We start from the raw sequence: 27,297 nt of genomic DNA on the forward strand, positions 1-27,297 counted from the left end.
AGGAACAAGTCAAGTCAATCATTTGATCGATATGACTCCTGAAGCACCTCTACCCAAAGGGTCGATATACCATCCCTTCATTCTGGAAATTGAAGAGATCAAGTGGCTAATATAGGAGTTGTTACAAAAAGAGCACATCCAATCAAGTTCTTCACCCTATGGGAGCCTGATTGTACTTGTATAAAAGAAGGATGGGACTTGGAGGCTCTACATTTATTATCGGGAACTAAACAAAATCACTGTCAAGAATAGGTACCCAATCCCACGGATTGATGACCTTCTGGACTAGCTCAAGGGAGCTAAGTATTTCAGCAAGATCGATCTAAAGTCTGGTTATCGCCGAGTTCCAATAGAGCCCACATATGTATGGAAGAACACCTTCATATCCAAGGAAGTCCTTTTTGAATGGTTGGTCATGCGCTTCGGGTTGAAAAATTCCCCTACTACTTTTATGAGGTTGATAGATGACATCTTGCGGCCCTTCACCAACTCATTCGTGGTTGTTTATTTGGATGACATCCTCATCTTCAACAAAAGTTGGGAAGATTCAGTAGGTCCTTCAAAGCCTGCGACAACATAAACTGTGTGCCAACTTGAAATGTGCAAGGTACAATATCTGAGCTACATCATTGATGAGAAAGGCATGCATGTGGATCCAGATAATATCCAAGTCATTCGGGATTGGCTAGCCTCAACCACTCTAATAGAGATTCACTGCTTTTTGGGCCTTGCCAATTTTTATCGGAGGTTCGTGTTGGGATTCTCTCATTTCACTTAGAATTTGAGTCAAGTTATCAAGGGTGGAGTGAAAGTAAAATTTATTTATTTATTTTATTTTTTATTTTTTTTTGTTTATGGTCCAAGTCCCAACAGAAGGCATTTGTTGAGTTGAAGCACCATCTCTAATCTGCACCATTAATCACATTTCCAGACCTGCAACAATCATTTGAAAATGAGACAGATGCCTCTGACTATGCTATTGGTGCAGTTGTCACCCAGCAAGGGCATCTGATGGCCTATTACAATGAGATACTTTCCAACACCATTCAGAAATACCCCACTTACGGTAAGGAGATGTACTCCATCATGCAAGCTTGTTGACAATGGAAACATTACATTATGAGAAAGGAAATGGTCATCCACATAGATCACCGACCCCTACAGTTTATACAGACCCAAGGAAAGTTGCAGAATGATCACCATCAGAAGTGGTCCACATACCTGCAACAGTTCCATTTGAATATCAAATACAAGAAGGACAACACCAATCATGTTGCAGGTTTCCTCAGTCGGCCACCAGTTGCAGCACTAACCATTGTTCTAAAATCTTGTGGCCACGAGACCTATAGATGGTCGTAACTATATAAAAATGATCCAAAGTTCACCATCACATACTAGATGCTTGTGGATGGCAAGCAAGTTCTATACTTCCACATTCACGATGCATTATTATGTTACGTGGGCCACCTTTGTCTTCCTTCAAGCGAGCGTGCGAAGTTGATTTGGGAGGTGCACTAGAGTCAGGTTGCAAGACACTTTGGTGTGAAGAAAACTATGGCCATACTATAGAAGTATTTTTATTGGCCAAATCTCTGACTGGATGTTGGAAAATACATCAGATCATGCATTGCATGTGCCATTTCCAAGCCAACTATTAAGAAGCAAGGCTTGTATACTCCTTTTCCTACTCCTAGCCGACCCTAGGAATCCATCTCCATGGACTATATGTTCGATCTTCCTTCTACCAAGCATGGCAATGACTGTGTATTTTTGGTCATCAACAAATTTTCTAAGATGGCCATATTAGTTGCGTGCAAGAAGAGTATCACAACATACACCACTGCCAGACTCTTCTTTGAACGAGTGTGGGTACATTTTGCGATCCCGTAGATGATTATACCATATCGAGATAGTAGGTTCCTAAGCTGGTTTTGGTCATGCCTTTGGTCATTTTTAGACACCAAGCTCACAAAGTCGACTACATTCCACCCCCAGACTAATGGCTAGACAGAGGTCGTCAATAGGATGAGTGTGCACATACTATGCATGTACAACTCTAAGCATTTGTGGACATGGGATGAGATTCTTCCCTATGTACATCACAACTACAACAGAGCTCTCCATAACTCGACTAGCCACAAGCCCTTTGAAGTGGGCCTAATATTTCAACCATTGTGTCCCCTTGATGTTGCACTACCTTTTGCAACTACATAGGAAGAATTTGCCCATGTTCAGTCCAAAGTTGATAAAGCCACTAGGGTTATTGAGCGCATTCAGAAAATCCACTAGTAGGTTCATGACATCTTGGAGAAAGCCAAAGCCAAATACAAACAACGCCATGATTAGCATCGAGTACCTCATAATTTTTTAGGTGGGCGACAAAATTTGGTAACATTTGCAGAAAGAGTGCCTCGCTAGACCCTATCGTAAACTTCGACCACTTTGATACAGGCCTTACACCATCACCAAGGTTGTGGGATACAATTCTTTCGAGCTCAGTATCCAACCATTCCTTGGACTGCACCCCATATTCAATGTGGATCGCCTTCGACCATACTTTCTACCATTGTTGGACACATTAGACATTGTTGAGTAGTTGACACCAACAAAGCTCAACTTAGACTGCCTTGAATATACCAAAACATATCAGATGATGGACACACAGATCAAGAGCACTCGCAAATAGAGGATCCAACTGTATCTATTTTTCAAAGCTCACGAACTCTTGCACTAGGGCAAATATCTCACCAGGGACCAAGTTCAACAGAAGTTTCCCCATCCCATGGAAGCACTCAAAGCAATTGGGACCATTGCTTCCTGAGGGAGGAGGATTGGTCTAGGTGGATATTGGTGGCCACCCACCTATTCCACTTGGATCCCACCATTGTTTCTTTCAGTTTCCTTAATTGTAGCACAAATTACTATTTTTGGCATCTTTTTGGGTCCTGAACTTCCAGAGTTGTTTTGAGGCCCTGAACGATGTTTTTTTGGAAAACGGGAAAACCCATAATTTGTAATAATGGTTTTTAGTCAAAATTTGTAGTCCTTGAATAGATATTGCTAATGAGGTATTGTACGCATCAAATGAAGATCTTATGCCAAAGTTATGACCTCAGGAAGTTGATCTACCAATTTACCCCAACGGGGCCCATAGACTTTTGGCGCTTCATCTCTTTTTGCTAAGGTTTTTGATGTTTATGGTTTTGAATTGGTTCTCAATAATAAATAGTTCTTCGAGCGTTATTGTAACACAGTGCAGAAGGCATGTAACCGCCACATCTCTTCTGAGAGATAAACTACCATCATTTGAGCTACTTTATTTCCATTTTGCTTGTAAATAGTTTTCAATACCTTGTTATTAATGAATTGAAGTTTTGTTTTCGTTGTATATATGTGTTTATGTTTATATATGTATTTCGTCTCATTCCTTCATAGAATTGGATCAATGCCAAAGTGCTCTAAGAATGCTCCAATATTTCTCTAAGTGTCCAAGAGTATGAGAGAATGAGAGAATGAAATGAGACCTCCAAAACTAGACTGACAAAAGCCATGAACTAATCCTAAGAAGCCTTTTATCATTGGTGTCTCTATTTTCTTAATTTTCTTTCATTTTTCCTCTAATTTCTTTTGCTTGCAAATAAGTGTCTCTTCACCTTCATTTTCTCATATTTTCCTTTATTTTCATAAATAAAATGTCAATTATTGTCTCTTTGCCTTTGCCAATTTCCATATCCATATATAAACTAAGAGTAATCCCCACTATAATATCTACCTCCCATTCATCTTGGAATACATGCCCCATGGCCTTGGTCTTATATTTTATTTACATGGAAAATCAACTTAGGGTTGTTACAAACCCCTCCCCCTTGGGGGAACACCGTCCTCGATGTTCAATGGCACTTATGACTAGAAAACCACTAAAAATAAAACATACCACCCATGGATCTTTATAACCCAGCTTGTTGCAATATTTACAATGACCACTACTAAAAACATGACAATCATACCATTTACTGGAACTTTATAACACAACTCATTACGATATTTTCAATGACAACGACATATACTTATACACACTTTCTTCAACCAACAAATAATCATACTGTCTATGGAGCTTTATAACCACAACTCGATAAAATGTTTACAATAATATACACATACATATGAAGATTTTCTCTAATCAGAAAAAAAAAAAGATATAGTGCTTGTATGAGTCAACAAGGGAATCCATAGGTTCACACCACTCTCAAAAGTAGTACCAAGATTGACTTCCTTCACAGGAAGTCTAGAATCCACTGCCAAAGTCGAACCTGCATCCAATGTCCAGCACTACGATCCTTGCACTACTTGTCCTCTTAGTTGTCGATTCATTGTTTAAGGGAACACTCCCAATGTGCTTCTGATTACATCTGGCAATGCTAATGACCAAAACAAATTCATTTCCCGACCTTCCCTTATCTGCTACACAGTCCCTCGAGCAATCTGGTCACCCCCTTCCGTGTTGTCACACACCTTCCAATTTTCACTAGCATCCCCTTCTATACTACAAAATCCCTTGGAAAATCCATCCCTTGGCAAGGTTTCCTCGCATTAGAAGGTCCAAAAACCTACGCATATCCCTGCCTCAAAACCATCATACCAGTCATATAATACTCATGGAAATAAATGGACAATATTGGGTAGCAGTGTCCCACAATGTGCCTGCTCCTGAATGCTTTACCAACATACTGTTACATGTTCCAATTCCTTTTTTTGTTGCTACTAATTCTTTGATAGCCAATTCCAACCACCCAAACAACAGAATTTTCCATGCTTTCCTATACCAAGCACATAATTGCCATTATATTAAAAATGAATTGAAATATATTCAAATCATACCTCATTGGTAGCTTCTCAATAAGGTACACTTTCAATTATGTTTATTTTTTGTCACAACAAACCAAACTAGACCTTTGATCAAATCACCATATATAAACATATCACGTCCGGTTAGCTCAAGATGCAACCATCATAAATCAAAATCATAGATCATGTGCATAATTAAAACTGAAATAAAAAACAAACACTTATCTTTCAATCAGTTCTTTGCTTCTGCCTTTATTCTTGTCCTTTCCATACACACACTGAATTGGTTGCCGAAGTGAGCTAGCACCTAGTGCCTTCTGTTGGAAAATAAAAAAGATAAAAATATATTTTCTTTATGTTGATAATTACTTGTGATATTCTTATGTTCCTTTTAATTTTCTTATGTTCTTCTTTTGCTTTAGTTCATCAAGCAATTATCAAAACAATAACACGAAGATCATAGACACCAGATGTAGGCAGATAACGAGGGAAAAACTCCTATCTAGGGGAAAACTCAGTCAACAACTCTTTAATAGTTTCACGAGATGATTCAAGACTTCTTGACCTAGACACAAACTTCCTCCAATTGCCATGTCAATCCTTCCTTTCTTCTACGGATGATAACCTTCCAGTAACTTCGACCTAGAACTTTGATCTTCAACTTCCCCAACAACAGAACTTTGACCTAGTAGAAACTTCAACCTAGCAGAAATCTCGACCCAACAGTAACTTCGACCCAACTGAATCAAGACCTTTCTAGCAGCAGAATTTCGACCCATTAAATAGCCTAGTAAATCCACACGTGTGAGAGAGAGACAACCCAGAAAACTTCGATTTGCCTTCTCTAGCAAATCTCCTCCTTCTTCTACAAATTTGCATATTTTTTGCTTCCTCTTCTTGGATATCGGACTTGTGTGAGAGTGTCTTCCAAATGAACCGAATTGCTTGTATATATACCCTTTTCTAGAGGTCGAATTACCCTCATGTAGGCCAACTTCACCAGGTAAGGGCCGACTTGGTGTGGAGGTGATAAGTGACTTATTTTACTCAATATTAATTCATTTTACATGATTCAAAAGCCCAAGAAAGGTACCTTTAAATGGACAATGACTCTAATGACTCAAGACAAAACCTAGAAGTCCTCAATGGGGACTTTGACCTAAAACATGATGACCCAAGCATGAAACCCATGTTTTAACAAGTCATAATAATAATAATTTCTTTTTCTTTCTTTTGATAAATACATTTTATTATGACTCAAATAAAATTTTGAAGAAAGAACCTAGTTACATTCTTCAACACCTTCTCTTCTCTTCAATCACGTACACATACACACAATGAACATCACATGCATACACCCACACACGGTGTACCACACAATACATACACCTACACCTGATGTACAACACAACACATACACCTACATAAAATACAACACAACGAATACACATGTCATGATACAACTACACAATACATTACCACATATACACAACATAGCATGTACAACATGTACACAATACGACATGTACAACATGTACACAACACCACCTACACAAATGTACACAACACTACATGTACGACATGTACACAAAACCACATCTACACAACACCACCTACACAACATGTGAACAACACTACATGTACAGAACACCACCTGCACAACATGCACACAACACCACATGTACACAACACCACATGTACAACATCACCACATGTACATCGCAGTAGTCCTGCGCATCCGGAGACCAATTTGTCTCTACCAGACAACCTGGCTTATAGTATATTTCCCATGCCTTACTGCGTGCATCCATAATCCAAATTTCGGGTCTATTCCATTATCCATGTTTGTCCTAGCATGCCACAAATCACACTATTTTCATTCTACTGATGTATCCCTCAGCATTACCTATTATAGCATAAACATATGCATAGTAAAGCATATAGTATCAAATCATATCCACATGATACGAACCTCATAGATATGTCTGGGCTACTCTTCCCACTTGTTTCCTTAGAAAATCAAGAACCTATTCATGCCATTCACTTGTATAAGCAATCATTCCTCCATAAGCATGATTCCTGAAGACCCTATTAGACTACAACATACATACATACACGTATACATATATAGACATCAACATAATTCATGATCACAACATAATTACCAGATATCATAAGGTCAAGGTTAGGAGAACTTCTTGTATTTGTGCATACCATGCACAACACTGAGAACACAGTTCCCAACACAGCTGAGGCGTATAATACCTTAGATCCATTCACTTTACCTTTCCTATTATCTTTCTCATGGTTGTCTTGCCATCGTCCATTTACCCTAATGGACCCAACCAATCCAACTGATTGTCATACTCTTGCCTTCAATTGCCCTTATACATAGATCGGGCTTCATCCGAGTCTTAAATTACCTGTTGGGTTCCATTCAACTCTCCCTTATCTCCATTAACTTTCCTCTTTCCCGAATCGATTCCCAAAGCCCTCATAACATAAAAGGAAAGAACAAGAAGCAAACAAAAGAAAACCAGGAAAACCAGTAACAATATGACACCACAAACAAAGTGGTATGGCCATGCACCAAACATAAACAAAACTGCAAATCAAGCGCAAAAAAATCACAAAGCACTGAAAGAACAAAACTAGCAACAAACACATGACTCAACCCCATGGTTCCTAGTGCTTCCAAAAAAAAGTTCAACCCGAGCCTTCTTCAAGATTTCATGGCCGTCCCTTTGCCATGAAATCCCTTGCATCATATTGCCATAATCACACAACTGTCAATGCATAAATAAATATACAATATACTAATTACCATACCTTGTTGTGTCAAGCACGCTTCCTTGTAACTGAACACATACACATATCATCTCTCAAGGGACTCCAATTCCTTGACGAACCCAACCATAATGGGAAACCAGTTGTTAAACCTATCAAATACATGTTCAAGAATATAGAACATATTCACATAATGTCAAACAAAATCAAGGTTAAGAAGACTTCTTTTCTGTAAAGCACTCATTCATTTGGAATTGTGGTTTCCAAACATAGCTAAAAAAATTCTCACCTGATTCCTTTATTTTACCTTTTTCCTTGCTGAAATTGAGTCTTATTATGTATTTCCACATCACCCAACTGTTATTTATATAAAAAAATCAATTGTTACCTTGTCACGCAAATACCAAGCATGTTTCCCTGCAACTGTTCACACATGTCAGTCACATGTTCCAAAGATCAAGACATTGTTTCTATTAATTTGAAGTCAACATTTACCGAGATTAACAACCATGTCATAAATTGCAATTAACTCATAGTCATTAGTCATAATACTACAACTATCACCCACTTGCACTCAAGTCCATATCCACTATCTTAGCACATATTGTGTTAGTATTGTCGTCTTAAACAAGGTCATTCCTTCATGCAATCTTATAGACACATATGCATAGCATGCCATTAATCAAACATCTAGACAATCTATAAACATACCCCATTACTTTCCATGGTCCATACTAAGGTATAAGGAGGCATCTACTATAATGGCCCGATGTCCAATGCTCAACTAAATTTAACCACACTTACTAAAATTTTATTTTCATTTCTCATACCTTTGCACCTGAAAACATACCACATAATCATGCCACTTTCCCATTCCCTAGATTTCACGTCAGGCTTGTAAAGGGAGACATGTGAATCATATTCCACTACTTTGATCTTTATCCCTGATCTTATATTTCGTGAAAACATACCATGTTAGATAAACCAAATAGATGACATAATCAAACTCACGCCTTAATGTATCTCAGCTGAGGTTATCACATCTGCACAAGTCAATCCAAATTAGTATGACACAATATCACAAATATATCGAATCATACTTGAGTATCATAACCATAACCATCTGCACATCCCAATTCATATTATCATGATACATATAACATCAAGATCTTAAATGCAATGACCATAATCATCATGAATATCACCATAATGCATATAACAAGTTAACTACCATACATAGCTAATTGATGCACATGCATATGACTATATTGATTAACTAGTAGCTATCATGCATGTAACCACAACAACAATAGAATGAAAGACATGTATATAGACATAATGCATATGACAACTATTAACCATCATACGTGCATGCTAAACATACAAACTTGTACGACAATTTGCTTTTACCCTGAGGTCCAGTGTTGCCTCACTTTGATAATCTACATCTCCTGCTCCATCTCAACCAACATATGAACATCATAACATACCAACAACATCATGATGACACAAACTACATAATTACCACTACGTTTCATGTCTGATCTACTATGTATGCATAACCATATACATTTATCCCATCCATTCCATGTGTTTGAACCTAGAATCTCTGATACCACCCTATGGTATCAAATATCACCCAAAGGGAATGGATCCCACTCTAATACCACCATGTGGTATTAGATATCAGCCAAAGAGAACAAAGGTCACTCTAATACCACCCTGTGGTATCAAATATCACCCAAAGAGAATGAAACCTGCTCTGATAGCACCCTGCAACCACCCCTTCATGTATTTACCCAAATTCACAAGCTCGTTAGGGTAAACATGAGACGAGTATCACTATGACTTAAACCAACCTCCTAGTTTCAGTTAAGGAAGTGAGGCCTACAAATTGACCACAAATTACCATCCTACAGGGACTATAGAACACCTAAGAGCTGAAGAAACACTCCAGGTGGCCAATCCCTGAGTTGGAACCTTGTTTCACTAACCTATATTTATAAACTCACCCTTGACACTACATGCATGCGGTTGTGAGCCTCCAACCATACTCACAAGCCTTGCTCCATATGGCTATGACCCTATATTTCCAGTTTTGTGCTTGTGATCCATGGATCTAAGCCATTTTCCTAGGCTAGTCTCCATATCACTACCCAAAACTTCCTTTAACTTTCCAGAATCATATTTCTCATAACGACAATGTTAATCATTCAAACTTGAAGGAAAAACTTGACCTAGACTGCCTAGAACACACTAGACATTTCGTCAAACACATGGTAAACATGTAAGCTATAGGTCATGAATGCATATATGATCATAAGATTATGAGATTCATCTAAGAATCAATAGAAAGACTCTAAACAACCAAGAATGAAGCCCACTATGATACCACCTTGTGATATCAGATATCACCCAAAGAGAAGAGAATCTACTACGATACCACCCTGTGGTATCAGATATCATTTAAAGAGAATGAAACCCACTCTGATGCCACCCCCTCCCACATTTACCAAAATTCACAAGTTCGTCAGGGTAAACATGAGATGAGTGTCACTATGACCTTACCTAACCTCCTAGTTCTAGTTAAGGAAGTGAGGCCCACAAACTGGCCACAAATTGACATCCTACAGGGACTACATATCACCTAGGAGTTGAAGAAACACCCTAAGTGGTCAATCCCTCAGTTGGAACCTTGTTTCACTGACCTAACCCCAAACCACACCCATAAGAAGGCATGTATGTGGTTATGAGGCTCCAACCACACTCATAAGCCTAGCTACCAGCAATTATGACCCCAGATATCCAGTTTTGTGCCTACGGTCCTAGGATCTGAGCCACTTTTCTAGGCTAGTCTCTAGATCATTGCCCATGACTTCCTGTAATTTTCTAGAATCATATTTCTCATGACAAAAATGTTAATCATTCAAACTTAAAAGGTAGAACTTGACCTAGACTACCTAGAACACACTAGACATTTCGTCAAACATATGGCAAAGATGTAAGCTACATGTCATGAATGCATATTTGATCACAAACTGGGAGTCTTCATCTAAGAATCACCGAGAAGGTTTTATGCTCTTTTCACATAACTGCAACAACACTTGTTAGTCCATGCATTCATTAACCATTAGATAAATCAACAAATCATAACAAGAGCCATAGATAGTTTACATCATATAACCAACAAATAACCAACGAATAACCAACATAGAAACCATGGAAATTCAACCATAATATCACCAACCTAATCACTACAAGTATACATAAATCACAATAGGAAAAATAACTCTTATTAATATACAAAAATACCAACCAAGTCAGGGACTTCCATGTACCACCCGACCATAGATTGGGTTGAAAAATATCTTTCTGCCAATAACCCCTGCGCCATATTCCAAACATGAACGTGGGATCTCATGGAATAAACCAAGAAAAAACCAAACTAGGTCTTCCAGAGGTCAAACCACCTCAACTCTCAACCATAGTGATTCCACCTCTATGGTCAGACATCACTAACACCAACCAGATTGGCCTCTACCCAAGTTGTCCAGGGCTCTAGGAATTAGTAACTCAACCCACAACCTTCTAGGGATATAGAGAATTTATCCAACCAGGCTCTAGGGAATAGTATCTCAACCCACCAAATGGCTCCATAGTGTTTATCCCATCCTAGGCTCTAGGATTAGTAACTCAAACCAAGTTGTTCCAGGGCTTTCAGAGCATTTGTTCCAACCCACATCCATAGGGAACCTGAGAACCATTAAGAAAAACAACAAGTGGAAAAACCCACAACACCATGGCTATTTAGGAAATGGCAAGGCAAGGTTAAAACCATTGTCAATCTAGGCAAATCTTCATGCCAATGATAACACATAACCATAAAACCACATGCATATACCATGCATCAAGAAATAAACAAGGAAATTGATGAGCCTCATCATTGGGTAATTATATGGGCCTTAATTGGCCTTAATTCACCTCCTAGATTAGTCAAACCAACTATTCTCACAACTTATTGCATACTTTTGATTATATTTTGTTTATGAAATGAGTTAGAGTTGGATATTTGACTTTGTGGTCTAATGTGCATGTAATGTAGGAATAAAGGATAAAAGAAAGGAAAATGCAGGTATAAAGGATAAAATCAAGGAACTATGGAAAAGACCTTGGTAAACACTCGAATGGGACAAGGGAGAGTAATTATATGAGGTAAGTCCTCCTCATTTACTACCCCTCCATTTGAATATTCCTCCATCAGCTCGGAGTGCAAACATCCATCACTATGAGGACTAGAAGACAACTGAGCAAGTGAAAAGGACAGAAAAAATTTTATCTTAAGTTGGGAGCCAAGCCTCCCTAATGGGAAGGAAGTTGTTAAAGACTTCATATGTATAAATAGAGAGGCTTAGGACCTCAGTAGGATTCAGACTTCTATTGTAAAAAATCTACTTTATTTTTGAGCTGAAGACTTGTGACAATTTGTTCTGTAACCCATGGTTTTTTTATAATAGGAATGAGTTATGTTTAAGCTATCTCTAAGTTAACTTCGAGGGCTGAAGCTCTTGGGTTAGGGCCCAACCCGAGCAGCCAAAGCCCCTCTTTACTGTACATGTATGCTAGCATAGAGTTCTATTCTGTTTATTTGCTTAAGTAGCTTCCTGGTTTTGTTTATCTATTTAAGTAGCTTTCTGGTTTACTTGTTCATTTGCTTAAATAGCTTTCTGGTTCTGTTCATTTGTTTAAATAGCTTCCTATTTCTGTTCATTTACTTCAGTAGCTGCATTTTCTTTGAGTTTACTTTCATTTGTGCCTTTTCTTTCAGTTTACAGGTTAGCTAGAGGAAAAAGATCACTATCAGGTTGTGCACAGGTGTCTTGGCCTCATCTCCTTCCTCTGGGACCATGAATTGAGGAAGAGACCCTTTAGCAAACCCAAAAACATAGGTCTCTGATTCTCGTATGAGCTATGGAGTTCGTTGTTTGATGTAGTTATTTGTTCACCCTCACTGGTTTTCTCTATCGTTTTTGTTTGAAACTGCCTTCAACACGTTCTCCATGCATTGTCTCCTCGTCGTCCGATCCACAACAAACCTTCACAATCACTGTCTGATTCATTATTTTCTCCAACTGCCACCTCACGTGGAGTCTACCACTTACTTTATGCACTTTAAGTCCCCATCATCAATCTACCTTGCCTAATCCGACGGCTGTCGCTTCACCCAATCGCCAACTAGCTTGGCCGATCTCCACTGTTGATCAGCCCCGCTTGATCCAACGGCTATTGTGCCATCTCACGCGGATTATTGCACGACCGTTATCCACCCAAGAGCACATGAGAAAAGTGGTTTTATCATGCTACGTGTCGCGCGGTAAGACTAATCGCGTGAAATTTCAGAATTCCTCTTACGGCCTTGAGGGCATGCGAGAAACCACTTACTGCCTTAGAAACCCACTCCATCATTTCTGCACATTTTTTTTTCCCTGCCATGTGATAAGATCTCATCCATTCATCACTCCTGCTAATCTCATCTGTCCATCTCTTGACTTAATCTCCGCGATTAGATCTCGGCCATTCATCTCCTATTAACCTCGTTCGTCCATCCACTCACTTAATCCCTCGCGATATGATCTCTGTCGTTCATCTACTTTGTTACCTTGTTTGTCCATCCATTCACTTAATTCCTCGCGATACAATCTCTGCCATTCATCTTGTTCATTAACCTCGTTCATCCATTTATTCGCTTAAGCCCCGCGATAAGATCTCCACCATCCATCTTCTGTTCATTGATCGATCCAACGGTCCCTATGTGCTATTGCATCTTTATGTCCTTTCGTTGATTTCGACCTCCGATTACTCTTCCGCTTGAAAACCGATTTAGTCTAAGTTCTTTTGCTTACACCTTAGTATAGTTTAATGCTTTTTACTTCTGCAACTTAGATAACAGCCTTAGGTTAGTGATTGTTTTAGCAATTCTGCTTAGCATAGCTGTTTAATTGGTTAGTTAGGTTATGGTGTGATTTAGCATTATATGCTTTTTTCTTCATTACTGCAGTAGAGTAGCTCCCTCTTAGAATAAGTTTGCTCTCCTTCCATCAAAGAATTAAGCTTCTTCTGACCCTATAGAAGTCTAGCTTGGAACCCCTGGGGTCTCTTGCCAGATAAATAGTGACAACAAGCAAGACCTTCACTTCTACTTGTGCATATAGCACTGTCACCTCCAATTTTGTACGAACCTCGGGTTGATAAGTAAAGCTGGTAGCCCTAGGATTTGCAACATTCTTGTTGCAATACCTAGGCTCATCACTTTTTGGTGTCATTTCCAGGGAGGTGTCTATGTAGAATGTGATTACCGCTTTCTTCTATTTCTAATCTCCAACTTTCTTTTCTTCTACTTCTAGTCTTCAACTTTCTTCCATTAGTTTATTTATGCAAAAGTAATCTAGTTTTTTCCTTTCTTTCATTTTTCATTATCTGTTTTCCTTTCCATTTTGCAAGTCCTTTCTAGCTTTAAATAAAATCTTACAAAAACCAACCCAAAAACATTTCCTTTCATGCCTCGTAGGAATAGGGACAATTTAGGGAAATTCTTGACAAATACCCCCACTGCATCCAACAGTCAACCTTCTCTCTTCTTCGGTGACTGTGAAGTGGAAGAACCTTTAGGTGAGCAACCTTACATATTTGAAGAACCTACAAGGGAAGAAGGAGAGGAAGAACCTATTCCTATTGAACCAATGGCTGGAAACCAAAATGACAGGGGAGATAGAGAAAGAATTGAGAGTGCTTTCCCCATCAGGGAAACCAATGGGGACACTAAGACAAAGAATATAAGCCCCTCTACTCTACCTCATTTCCATGGCCTGACCATAGAAGACCCTTACACTTTCCTATTTGAGTTTGTTGTTATATGTCGAACCTATGACTATACAGATGATGAGCAAAAGTTAAAATTGTTTCCATCTACCCTCAAGGATGCAACATTACACTGGTTCATGGGTTTACTTGGTGATAGCATCACAACTTGGGCTCAGATGCAGGATAATTTTAACAAAAAATATAGGGACTACTGTAGGTCAAAGGATACTAAAGAAGAGATTTTCAGGATGACCATAGGCCAGGACAAATCCTTAGAAGACTATGAAGAAAGATTCCAACTCGGTTACAAAAGGGCCAGGTGCACACTTGACCCTGAGTCACTAAAGCTGGTCCTGCTTAGAGGAGTAAGGGAAGATCTTTTGGATACCTTACATATGATAGTAGGAGGAGATGTCTACCAATTACCCTATGAGGATATTAAGATTGTCTTTAGAAACCATTCTAGGGCAGCTAGGAAAAAGGGTAGGGGTAGTCGACCTATGGCCAGTACATCATCCTCCAACTTATCCATCAAGGGTGAAATTGGAAATATGCTAGAAGATTTTAAAAGTAATATGTTGCAAACCCTTGCCTTGCAATTGGACACCATGAACATCAAAAGGAAGCAAGAGGAAGTAGAGAGAGCATTGGCCATCTTTTGTCCTAGATGCACCAAGAGGCATCTTAGGAACGAATGTCCATTGAACTGTATTAAGATTTTCTCAGTCTATGAAGAAAACCACTCCACAGACAAATGCCCTTCTTTACCTGGACTCAAAGTTGTATATCACGAAGCTGAAGGGTTCACTGAGCGGCTTTGCTACATCAACCAAAGGAGACCTCTTGGTCCTAAACCATACCAACAGGGTATGCAAGGGTCATCCCATGCATATTACAACCCCAACCAAACCACAACTATACCTTCTTGGGGACCCTCTGCTCATCCTTCCTGGTTCACACCCCCTCCTTGGTCCTATACTTCTCAGTATCATTCCTAGCCAACCAGCCAGTCATTTCAACCTTATGTTCAGCCACAACATCAATGGAATACACCACCTCAGGGGTGGAGGCCCTAATTCAATAATGTTCCAGCCCTATTGCCTCCACCACCTAACCAACCACAACTCCCGCACTCTGCTCCACCTAAGCAACCCCAGATGCCTGCCCAGCCAAATCCGAACCCAAACAATATGCAGGCTCAACAAGCATACAATGGAGAGACATCATACCCAGCTTATGTTGTAGAAATCCAGGAGATCAAGCTAAGATCTGGGAGAATTCTCCCAGACAACCAACCTCCCTCTCCACATAGGGAGGCTGAGGAAGAAAGAGAGGAAAACAACCTTAAAGTAAATCCACCCTTTCCTGAAAGACTAGCCCAACCACTCCAGCCTACCCCAGAAGAAATTGAACTTCTGGGAGAATTGAAAAACATGTGTAAAGATCCCCCTTCTCCAGGCAATCAAAGATGTTCCTATTTACAATAAGTTGATTAAGGAGAAGTGCTTAAAGCATCGAGTAAGAAGAAAAAGGGATGCCCATACCATTAATGTCATTGGGCAGTTGTCTGACTTAATGTTGGGGCAGGTAATATGTCCAAAATATTAGACCCTGGAAGGCCTGTAGTAGATATGCACATCAATGGCACCATTGTCCCACACACTCTGATTGATCTTGGGGTTGCCATGAATGTGATAACTAAGGACACCATGCTCAAGCTCAACCTCTAAGGGTCATTAAGGAAGACCACAACAATTCTGCAACTTGCAAACCGTTCCACAGTCACCCCTGAGGGAATTGTGGAGGATGTGATGGTCTCTATTGACACTTGGGTAATTATATGGGCCTTAATTGGCCTTAATTCGCCTCCTAGCTTAGTCAAACCAACTATTCTCACAACTTATTGCATACTTTTGATTATATTTTGTTTATGAAATGAGTTAGAGTTGGATATTTGGCCTTGTGGTCTAATGTGCATGTAATGCATAAAAACAAGGAAAATGCAGGTATAAAGGATAAAAGAAAGGAACTATGGCAAAGACCTTGGTAAACACTCGCATGGGACAAGGGAGAGTAATTATATGAGGTAAATCCTCCTCATTTACTACCCCTCCATTCGAATATTTCTCCATCAACTCAGAGTGCAAACAACCATCACTATGAGGACTAGAAGACAACTCAGCAAGTGAAAAGGATAGAAAACAATTTATCTTAAGTTGGGAGCCAAGCCTCCCTAATGGGAAGGAAGTCGTTAAAGACTTTAGATGTATAAATAGAGAGGCTTAGGACCTTAGTAGGATTTAGACTTCTATTGTAAAAACTCTACTTTATCTATGAGCTGAAGACTTGTGACAGTTTGTTCTGTAATCCATGGTTTTTTTATAATAAGATTGAGTTCTGTTTAAGCTAGCTCTGAGTTAACTTCGAGGGCTGAAGCTCTTGGGTTAGGGCCCAACCCGAGTAGCCAAAGCTCCTCTTTACTATACATATATGTTAGCATAGAGTTTTGTTCTGTTTATTTTCTTAAGTAGCTTCCTGGATTTGTTTATATGTTTAAGTAGCTTTCTGGTTTACTTGTTCATTTACTTAAATAACTTTCTGGTTTTGTTCATTTGTTTAAATAGCTTCCTTTTTCTGTTCATTTACTTCTGTAGTTGCATTTGCTTTGAGTTGACTTTCATTTGTGCCTTTTCTTTCAGTTTACAAGTTATCTAGAGGAAAAAGATCACTATCAGGTTGTGCGCAGGTGTCTCGGCCTCACCTCCTCCCTCTAGGACAATGACTTGAGGAAGAGACCCTTCAGCAAACCCAAAAATGCAGGTCTCTATTTCTTACATCAGCTATGGAGTTCATTGTCTGATGTAGTTATTTGTTCACCCTCACTAGTTTTCTTTGTCGTTTTCGTTTGAAACCGCCTTCAACACGTTCTCCATGCATCATCTCCTCATCGTCCGATCCACAACAAACCCTCACAATCATCGTCCGATTCATTATTTTCTCTAACTACTGCCTCGCATGGAGTCCACCACTTACTTTATGCACTTTAAGTCCCCACTGTCTATTTTCCTTGCCTGATCCGATTGTTGTCACTTCACTTGATTGCCAACTAGCTTGGTCGATCTCCATCGTTGATCAGCCCCGCTTGATCCAACGACTATCGTGCCATCTCACGCGGATTATTGCACGACCATTATCCTCCCAAGAGTATGTGAGAAAAGTGGTTTTCTCGTGCTACATGTCGCATAGTAAGGCTAATCGCTTGAAATTTCAGAATTTCACTTACGACCTTGAGGGTGCACGAGAAACTACTTACTGCCTTAGAAACCCACTCCATCATTTCCACACGTTTCTTTTTCCTGCGATAGGATCTCTGTCGTCCATCTCTTGACTTCACCCGCACGATAAGATCTCAGTCGTTCATCGCTCCTGTTAACCTCATCCGTCCATCTCTAGACTTAATCTCTGCGATTAGGTCTTGGCCATTCATCCCCTGTTAACCTCGTTCATCCATCCACTCACTTAATCCCTCACGATATGATCTCCACCGTTCATTTGCTTTGTTACCTTGTTCGTCCATCCATTCACTTAGTTCTTCGCAATACGATCTCCGCCATTCATCTTGCTCATTAACCCCATTCATCCATTTATTCGCTTAAGCCCCGCGATAAGGTCTCCACCCTCCATCTTCTGTTTGTTGATCGATCCAACGGTCCCTATCCGCTACTACATCCTTATGTCCTCCTTTCATTGATTTTGACCTCTGATTGCTCTTCTGCTTGAAAAACGATTTAGTCTAAGTTCTTTTTCTTACACCTTAGTATAGTTTAATGCTTTTTACTTCTGCAACTTAGATAGCAACCTTAGTTTAGTGATTGTTTTAGCAATTTTGCTTAGCATAACTGTTTAGTTAGTTAGGTTATGGTGTGATTTAGCATTATATGTTGTTTTCTTCATTACTGCAGTAGAGTATCTCCCTCTTAGAATAAGTTTGCTCTCCTTCCATCAAAGAATTAAACTTCTTCTGACCCTATAGAAGTCTGGCTTGGAACCTTTGGGGTCTCTTTCCAGATAAATAGTGACAATAGGCAGGAACTTCGCTTCTACTTGTGCATATAGTATTGTCACCTCCAAGTTTGTACGAACCCCGGGTTGATAAGTAAAGCTGGTAGCCTTGGGAGTTGCAGCATTCATATTGCAATACCTAGGCTCATCAGAAATCACACATGCAACCTATTATCTACAAAGCAATCCAACTGTAGTTGTTGATCCAACTGTTCCCTTGCGCTTTCCTACTTTCCTTTGCCTTGTTTCTCCTAATCAAATGTATGCCAAAGTGCTGCAAGAATGTTCCAATATTTCTCCAAGTGTCCAAGAGTATGAGAGAATGAAATGAGATCTCCAAAACTAGACTAGCCAAAGCCATGAACCTATCATCATAATCCTTTTATCGTTGATGCCTCTATTTTCTTCATTTTCTTTTTAATTTCCCTTACATGCAAATATGTGTCTCTTCACCTTCCTTTTTTACTATATTCCTTTATTTTCATAAATAAAATGCCAATTATTTCCTTTTTTCCTTTTCCAATTTCCGTTTCCACAAATAAATCAAAAGTGATCCCCACTATAATATTTGCCCACCATTTAGCTTGGAATACATGTCCCATGACATTGGTCTTATATTTTATTTACATGGAAAATCAACTCGAGGTTGTTACATTTTTTTTGTTATTTTAATAATGTAACTTAGTTGATTTAGATTTAAAGTTTTATTTAAATTTGACATGATTTTTTTTTTTATTTGATTCTTTTTCTAAAATTGGATTTCATACAAGTATATTGTTTGTTTTAATGACGAGTTTTTCACATGCATCGGTTTTTTCCGCTATTCAACATTGTCACGCTAGGAGGCAACTCCTCAAAATTAATTGTGTTTTTCCATTAAGGTTGATCATAGATATATACATGGAGGGAGAGACTCTTGGGCTTCATCTCCCAATATCTCTTCATATTCCTATTCTCCTTATTTTCTATTTACGCTATTTTACATATATTCATCAAATCCCAATGATTAGGTGTCAACATTCCCCCCTTTAATCTGAAGGGATGTTAGTGAGTCCAAGCATCATTCTGAACCTTTCGAACTTTTCTCTTCCAAGCGCTTTGGTGAAGATGTCTACAATCTGCTCAATTGTAGAACATTGGCGTAGATGGATTGTTTTGGCCTCAACATGATGTCGAATAAGATGGTATTTTGTATTGATGTGCTTCATTTGATCATGGAACTTTGGGTTCTTGGCCAACTTTATTACAGAAGTGTTGTCAATCATGAGTGGAGTTGAATGCACTTGTTTCACCTGCAAATCTTCCAGAATTTTCCTGAGCCACACAATTTCCTTTGTTGCTTAAGTTGTTGCCACATATTATGCCTCTATTGTGGAATCTGCTGGAACTAATTATTTGCGTGAGTTCCAAGAGACAATTCCTGATCCAAGACTCATAGCATAACCTGAAATAGATACCCCAGTTTATTTATCTCTGTCGAAGTTTGAATCAGAGTATCCAATCAAGTTGAAGTCGCCCACCTATGTATACTTAATTCCAAAGTCTTGAGTTCCCTTCAATTACTTTAGAATTCTTTTCGCAACAGACTAATGTCCCTCACAAGGATTTTTCATAAACCTGGAGAGGATTCCAACAACAAATGAAATGTCTGGTCTAGTAGTAGTCAGGTAGTTGAGACTTCCTACAAGATGCCTATACTTTGTTGCACCCTTAATTTCTTTTTCTTCAGTGGATGTGAGCTTTAAGTTTCGTTCCATTGGAGTAGTCAAAGGATTGCACTCAACCATGCCAAACTTGTTCAACATATATCCAATGTACTTCTTTTGAGAGAGGAATATAAACTTTAGATGTTGAGTTACTTCAATACCAAGATACTGGTGAACATACCCCGAGTATGTCATTTCAAAACCTTTCCTCAATTCCTTCTTTATGGATGCAATATAGATCTCATTGTTCTATGCAATCAAAAGGTCATCTACATACACCACAAGATATACAACTGTTTTTTCAAATTTGTTGACAAAAAGAGTTGCATTATCAATATCATAATGTTTGAAGTTGAGTTTTAGAAGATGCTTATTAACTTCTCGTACCAGGATCACGGTGCTTGCTTGAGGTCATACAAGGATTTTACAAGCTTTCATACTTTATGTTCTTGACCCTTCACAACAAATCCTTCTGGATGGGACATAAAAACATTACCTTTCAAATCTCCATTTAAGAAAGTGGTTTTCACATCCATTTGATGGAATTTCCAACCATTCTGAGCTGCCAAGGCAAAGAGTTTCTGGATGAAAGCCCATTTTATTGTGGGGGAAAAAGTATCCTCATAGCATAACCCCTTCTTTTTATGCAAAACCTTTTGCCACAAGCCTGGCCTTGTGCTTGTCAAGTGAGCCATCAGATTTATACTTGTTCTTGTAGACCCACTTGCAACCTGTTAGTTTGGTTCCCAATGGAGGATCAACCAACTTCCAAGTGTCATTCTTTATCAAGGAATCATATTCTTTCTGCATCTCTTTTTTCCATTCATCATGAGAAGTACCTTCTTTGAAGGAAGTTGGCTCAAAATCTATAAACAAATTCAGTTCACAGTCATAAGAGACATCCTTATCAACAGGTGAATTAGAATTGTCTACATCACCTCCATTCTGTCTAGTTGAACTTCTTGTTCCTATCTTTCCAACCTCATCAGGATGGATAATTTCAAGTTTCTTTGTCATCCATTTTGGAGGGCCTTTCTAAGATGGCTCAGGTTGCTCATTTGACTTATTTGGGGCTGAATCAATATTTAGTCTCACAATTCTTTCAATCACATCACTCAAAGTATCATTAGTGGTTGGAGCTTCATGTGGGGGAGAGAGTGCTTCAGAAGAAGATTCCATAGATTGATCCAATATAGGAAACCCCCCTTCAAGATTTGGGATCTCATTATCAAATTCTTGAAAATATTTTGCATGTCCAAATCTATTCAAGCGATCAAGTTGCCACTCAACAACATTGTCAGTACTGGAATATTCAAGAAAGATCACATCTCTAGACACTATAAACTTCTTATTAACTTCATCATAGAGACGATATGCTTTGGATGTATATGAATACCCCAAGAAGATACACTTATGACTTATTGCACCTAGTTTGTTTCTTTGTTCCTTAGGTATCAAGGAATAATAGGTGGAACCAAAAACCCTGAGATGATTTACCGAAGGAATGTGGCCATACCACATTTCATAAGGAGTCTTGTTTCTAATAACATTAGATGGACACCTATTCTTTACATACACAACACATAGAACCGCATCAACCCAAAACATCTATTTGAAACTCTTGAAAAACATCATGGAACGTACAATATTTAAGATTGTCCTATTCATTCTTTCAGCGACTCCATTCAGTTGGGGATTATAAGGCACAATTGTTTGATGCTTGATCCCATGCTGGCAAATATAGTTTTCAAATTAATTTGAAGTGTATTCTTTTCCATTATCAGTATGAATAGATCCAATATGAGATTGTGCATCATTTTCAATGCATGCATGAAAGTCCTTGAATGTTTGAAAATCATCATATTTTTTCTTTAATAAATAAACCCAACACATTTTGGTGTAGTCATCAATAAATGTCATCCTATATTTATTTCCATTTGCAGAAGGAACAGACATTGGGCCACATAAGTCTGTATGAATAATTTCTAGTTTTCTATGTGCTATGGATTGTGAATCATGAAAAGACTGTTTGTTGTGCTTTCATAAGATACAAGCATTCCATTTCTTAAGTTTCCTAGGAATTGTAGGCAAACCAGTAACACCATTTTTCTTCAACATACGAAGGTTGTCATAATTCAAGTGTCCAAGTCTAGCATGCCATAAAAGACTTGACAGAAATGTACCTTCATTATAATGAGAACTGTATGAGAAGCTTTGTGCACGAGTAGAGGTTCGTTGCAGCTTCAAAAGTCTTTCTTCTTCTATCTCGGTCATGACAAGTGAGTGATTTGATGCTTTTCTGACCTCAACCTTGCCATCAAACATATGAATGGAGTGTCCTTGTTGGCGGATTTGGACCAAAGACCACAAGTTTCTCCTCAAATCCGAGAGATATAGAACATCATGCAGAAGAAAGTATGGAAGATCAGGCAGTTTGAGCCTGATCGTGCCAAGCCTTGATGGCTTGAGTTTGACTTGTTTGCAAATATACTGCTCCATCAACATTGTTAGTAAATTCTTCAAACAAATCTCTTCTAAAAGTCATGTGGCAAGTTTCCCCTGAATCAAGAAATCAATCATTTTTCCAAGAAGCAAGTGAAGCATTAAATAAATCTTCAGTTACTCCAATATTGCAATGTGCCACATAATAGTGAGCGGATTCGGGTGCTATACCTTTCCCTTTGTCATTGGTTTTACCTTTGGCTTCATTTGTTTCCTACTCAATTCTGTCCCAAGGCAACTTACATGTGTATGCATCATGTCCGTCTCTATTGCATCGTATGCAATGAAGATCAGACTTTTCTCCTTGGAACTGTCTGCCCCCCCGCCTCTAAAATTTCTTCTTCCTCTTCCTCTTCGGCCACCTCTTCCTCTAGAATAATATTGTGCATGATTATTATCTCTATGTACAAGACACACAAATTCTTCAGAAGACTGAGGAGTTGTCTTCTTCCCAAAATCCTCCTCTCTCTCAGCAAACTTCTTCTCAAAGGAGTCAAAGGTAATGTCCTTGAGGTTTTCACTTGCTTGCAATGACTCAAGATAATTTGAATAAGTGGGATATAATGCCTTGACATAAGCTATGAGAGGAATTTTTATTTCAACATGAGTGGTTTTATATCATGCATAATGGATCTTAATTCTGATGCTAATGCAAGAGGGTCATAATTTTTCAATTCAAGACTGAACAATTTCATCATCAATTGGATAACTTCAAGTTAGATTGTGAGTCATACAGTTCCTTCAACTTTTGTAATTCTTCAAAAGAATATGAGAATGGTGAAATATGGCGACTCACCTCTTCATTTACAGATGTTGCAATCAATTCATAGGCCTTGTTATTCTTATTTTCCCAAATGGTAATCTCCTTATCTGAGGTGGGCTTTGCAGGTTCATTATCTCCTTCTCCTACACAAACTCCTTTCCACAACTCATTGAAAATGAGAGTGTGCTTTATCTTCCTTGACCATTTAGGAAAATTCTCTTTTCCATAGAGAACTACTCCAACAATAGATATCAATGAATGCATTGTAAAAATGTATACTGTGTAAAATGTACTCTATTGCCAATATAAAAAATTTGCACTGCTCGTGTAAAAAAAAATTGCACTCTAGTAGCAATATTATGAAAAATACAATTCTGGTGGCAATATGATAGAGGTATTATTAGGGGGAGGTGTTGTATGAGGGATGTATTACTGTGTCAAAATTTTATTGTAGCGGGTATGGGGCAGGTGGTATATGGGGAAAGGAGAATATGGGGGAGAGTATTAACTATGATATGGGAGTGGATATTATGACAATTGGGATATAAGTTTTTTTTTTTTTTTTTTTTGTTGCAACAAACACAACGTAATACACAAATGTCGTTCAACATTTATACATTATTGTATGGCAGTATGGAAACATGATTGTGGTAGTATACTAGTGTTATGGGAGTGTGGTTTGAGCCACGAAGCGTGGTATAACCGTGATATACGAAGGGTGGTACATGAAGGGGGGAGGAGTTTATACCGAGGGGACAATGTTCAAAGTAATGGAGAGTTCAACGTATGTATGGATTGGGGGACGATCTTGTATGGCAGAGATATATAACCATATGGCACCAATGGTAACGTAATACCTTCATAGAGTAGTGGTATGGGAATATGTTATAAACTAGCGGTATGAGAAGAGTGGTATAAATGTGTTAACTATGGTATTAACCAACGGTATGGCGTTCAACGCAACGGAGTGGGTCGAAAGTTAATGTAATGAGGGTATCATTCAATGCAGGGGATTCAATGAGACATCTAGATGAGTGAACAGTGTTACAAGGCATACATACTGTGATACCAACTAGGAAACAGGAAGGCATACCATTCAACATATTATGGACAACATAACCATGCATGGTGGAGTTTGCAAGGATAACATAACATACCAAATGGTGTGCATGGTACCTCCAATTTCAATGCACAACAACTATGGCGCACACAATTCGACGCACTTCAATGATCCATCCACTACAAGGCACCAAGCAGAGTCACAACAGTGCCATGAATTCAATGCTTCATAGCACCTCCAAAAACTCGCAGTTAGAAATCCAACGTTCAACCAAATGCATGAACTTGGAATTAACACATAGTTAGATAGAATGCAAAGGGACAAAGGATAATGGTAGAGATTAGCAGATATGATAGACTGCAAAAAATGACAGAAGAGACTTACAAGGGCAAAAAGGGATGCCAAAAATAGTGGTTGGGACCTGAGCTCTGATACCACATGTTAGGTCAGGAGGTAACTCCTCAAAATGAATCGTCTTTATCCAGTAAGGCTGATCATAAATATATACATGGAGGGAGAGACTTTTGGGCTTCATATCCCAGTGTCTCTTCATATTCCTATTCTCCTTATTTTCTATTTACACTATTTTACATATAGTCAATCAATCCCAATGATTAGATGTCAACAAAAATAATGGTTGGTGAAATTAACATTTTTTTACTTAATTTAACATTTTTTATTTGGGATTGTTAGCGATAATCATTTTGAATTTAACAAAACATTAATTTAATCAATTCAAATGTACACGTCAATTTAAATGTTGAAGTTTATGGAGGTATACATATTGTAGTCCCTCTAAATTGGAACTTCTAACTTCTTATGAGGAAAGATATGCTCTTAACTGTTAGGCCCACTCAAGTTATACGCATATGGTCTATACTCTTTTATGTATGTGGCCCACTCAATGTTAATTTAAAATTTTTTAAGTTCTTATGGAGTGTTAAATGTTTTAGGGGTTATATTAGGAGGACATCTCCATTGATAACTTGTTTACATGTTTTGTAAAAAAATGGGTACTTGTCTCCTCATGGGACGACAAGGTAGATATCTCACCGGGATGTTATCCCCTCCACCCTATTTCAAATCCCATGGGGGGGCATTATGGCTCGTCATAGTAATGCTGGAGGGATAGGCATCCTGTTGGAGTATAGGATCCCGACTCCAGATTTTGGTTGTCTCTGGACGTCTCGGTCCTACGCTGAACTATGAATTTCTAGTGTATGTATTTTGATTTGTTTAAAATACTCTTGGTGCTATAGTCACAACTACTAGGTTTGATCCCATGACTTTGCCAAATTACCCCAATGAGCTACCGATTCACCTTGGTTAAAAAATAATAATAATAATAATAAATGAAAATTGGGTAATTTTACGTTTCTTGTATATGTGAAGAAAACATATTTGGTTTTTAATTTTTATCAAGGTGCAATATTATTCAATGAAATTTATTGAACAGAGAACAATAATGGTCACCTCAATCTTCATAGCTTTTTGTTGGCATTTCTTCATAGGGAAAGTTTATATGGGTTCCTCTTTAAAAATTGGTCATCTTGAATGTCCTCAAATGCAATATCATCCATAGATATTCACATAAAAACAATTTTCACTTCTCTTTTATGCATGACAATCTATAAATTGTGCTATGTTTTTTTCACCTAAACAATCATTAGAAATGTAGAATTATGGAAATATGACGAAGAAGCTTGAGGGGCACCATAATTATTGCTTTATCAATTTAATATGTACTAATTCCACATCGATGGCATTCCAACTATGTTTCATGTTTTCCGTAATATATAACATGGTCATTAGGACACACATTAATGGCTTGATATGTTATTCCTATTTCTTCATAATGAAAGACAATTCTTGGTATGTGTGAGGCAAAGTATTTGATGGTGGTAGGAAAAAATAAATTATTGTAATAAATATCCATCAATATTACATCTTATAGACAATTAACATTAAAAAGTAAAAGAGGAAATGGTATTCATGTATAAAAAATCATATTGGATACGTTAGGATCTATGGGGCAAGTGTTTAACAATGCATTTAATACTCGAAGTTCACCAATAAAATGGTTTACATGCCTTTACAATCAAAATTATATCATCAACATCGCAAAGTTATCATCCATCAAGTAAAGGTGTCATTAATCAATTTGTTTATCCCATCATTTTCCATTATATCAATATCAACATTTTACTTCATCTTATTAATTTCATGATCCGTATCCACTCCATGATCTCCATTGGCTTGTTCACAAACATTTCTACTATAATTTGGCATATCCTCAATCTATAATTCAAGCCTAGGATCCCTTGTCTTTGTAATTATGAACAATAAAATATTTTAACGCATATGTCAACTATTAAAATGATAAAAAGCTTTACAATGTTGATACAAATTAAATGTGTAACGAGTAACTTGCCAATGGACACAATATGTGCACCACTTCAAAGTGCCCATAATTCCTACAAGATTTTAGCTTAAGGATTTAACATTCTCCACCTTTGTAATTTCGTGCACTTTTTGTTAGAAAATAAAAAAGGTAGAAATATTCTCTTATATTGATAATTACTTGTGATATTCTTGTAGTCTTATCAACTTCTCTTTATTTATCTTCTTTTCATCGAGAAATCATCAAATCAAAACATGAATATCAACGATACAAGATATAGGCACTCTAGAAGAGCTAAAACCCCTTTATAGGG

The sequence above is a fragment of the Pinus tabuliformis genome, chromosome 1_2 (genome assembly GCF_031772625.1).
Source record: "Pinus tabuliformis cultivar Carrire ecotype Pingquan chromosome 1_2, CPIR1, whole genome shotgun sequence".
Lineage (NCBI taxonomy): Eukaryota > Viridiplantae > Streptophyta > Pinopsida > Pinales > Pinaceae > Pinus > Pinus tabuliformis.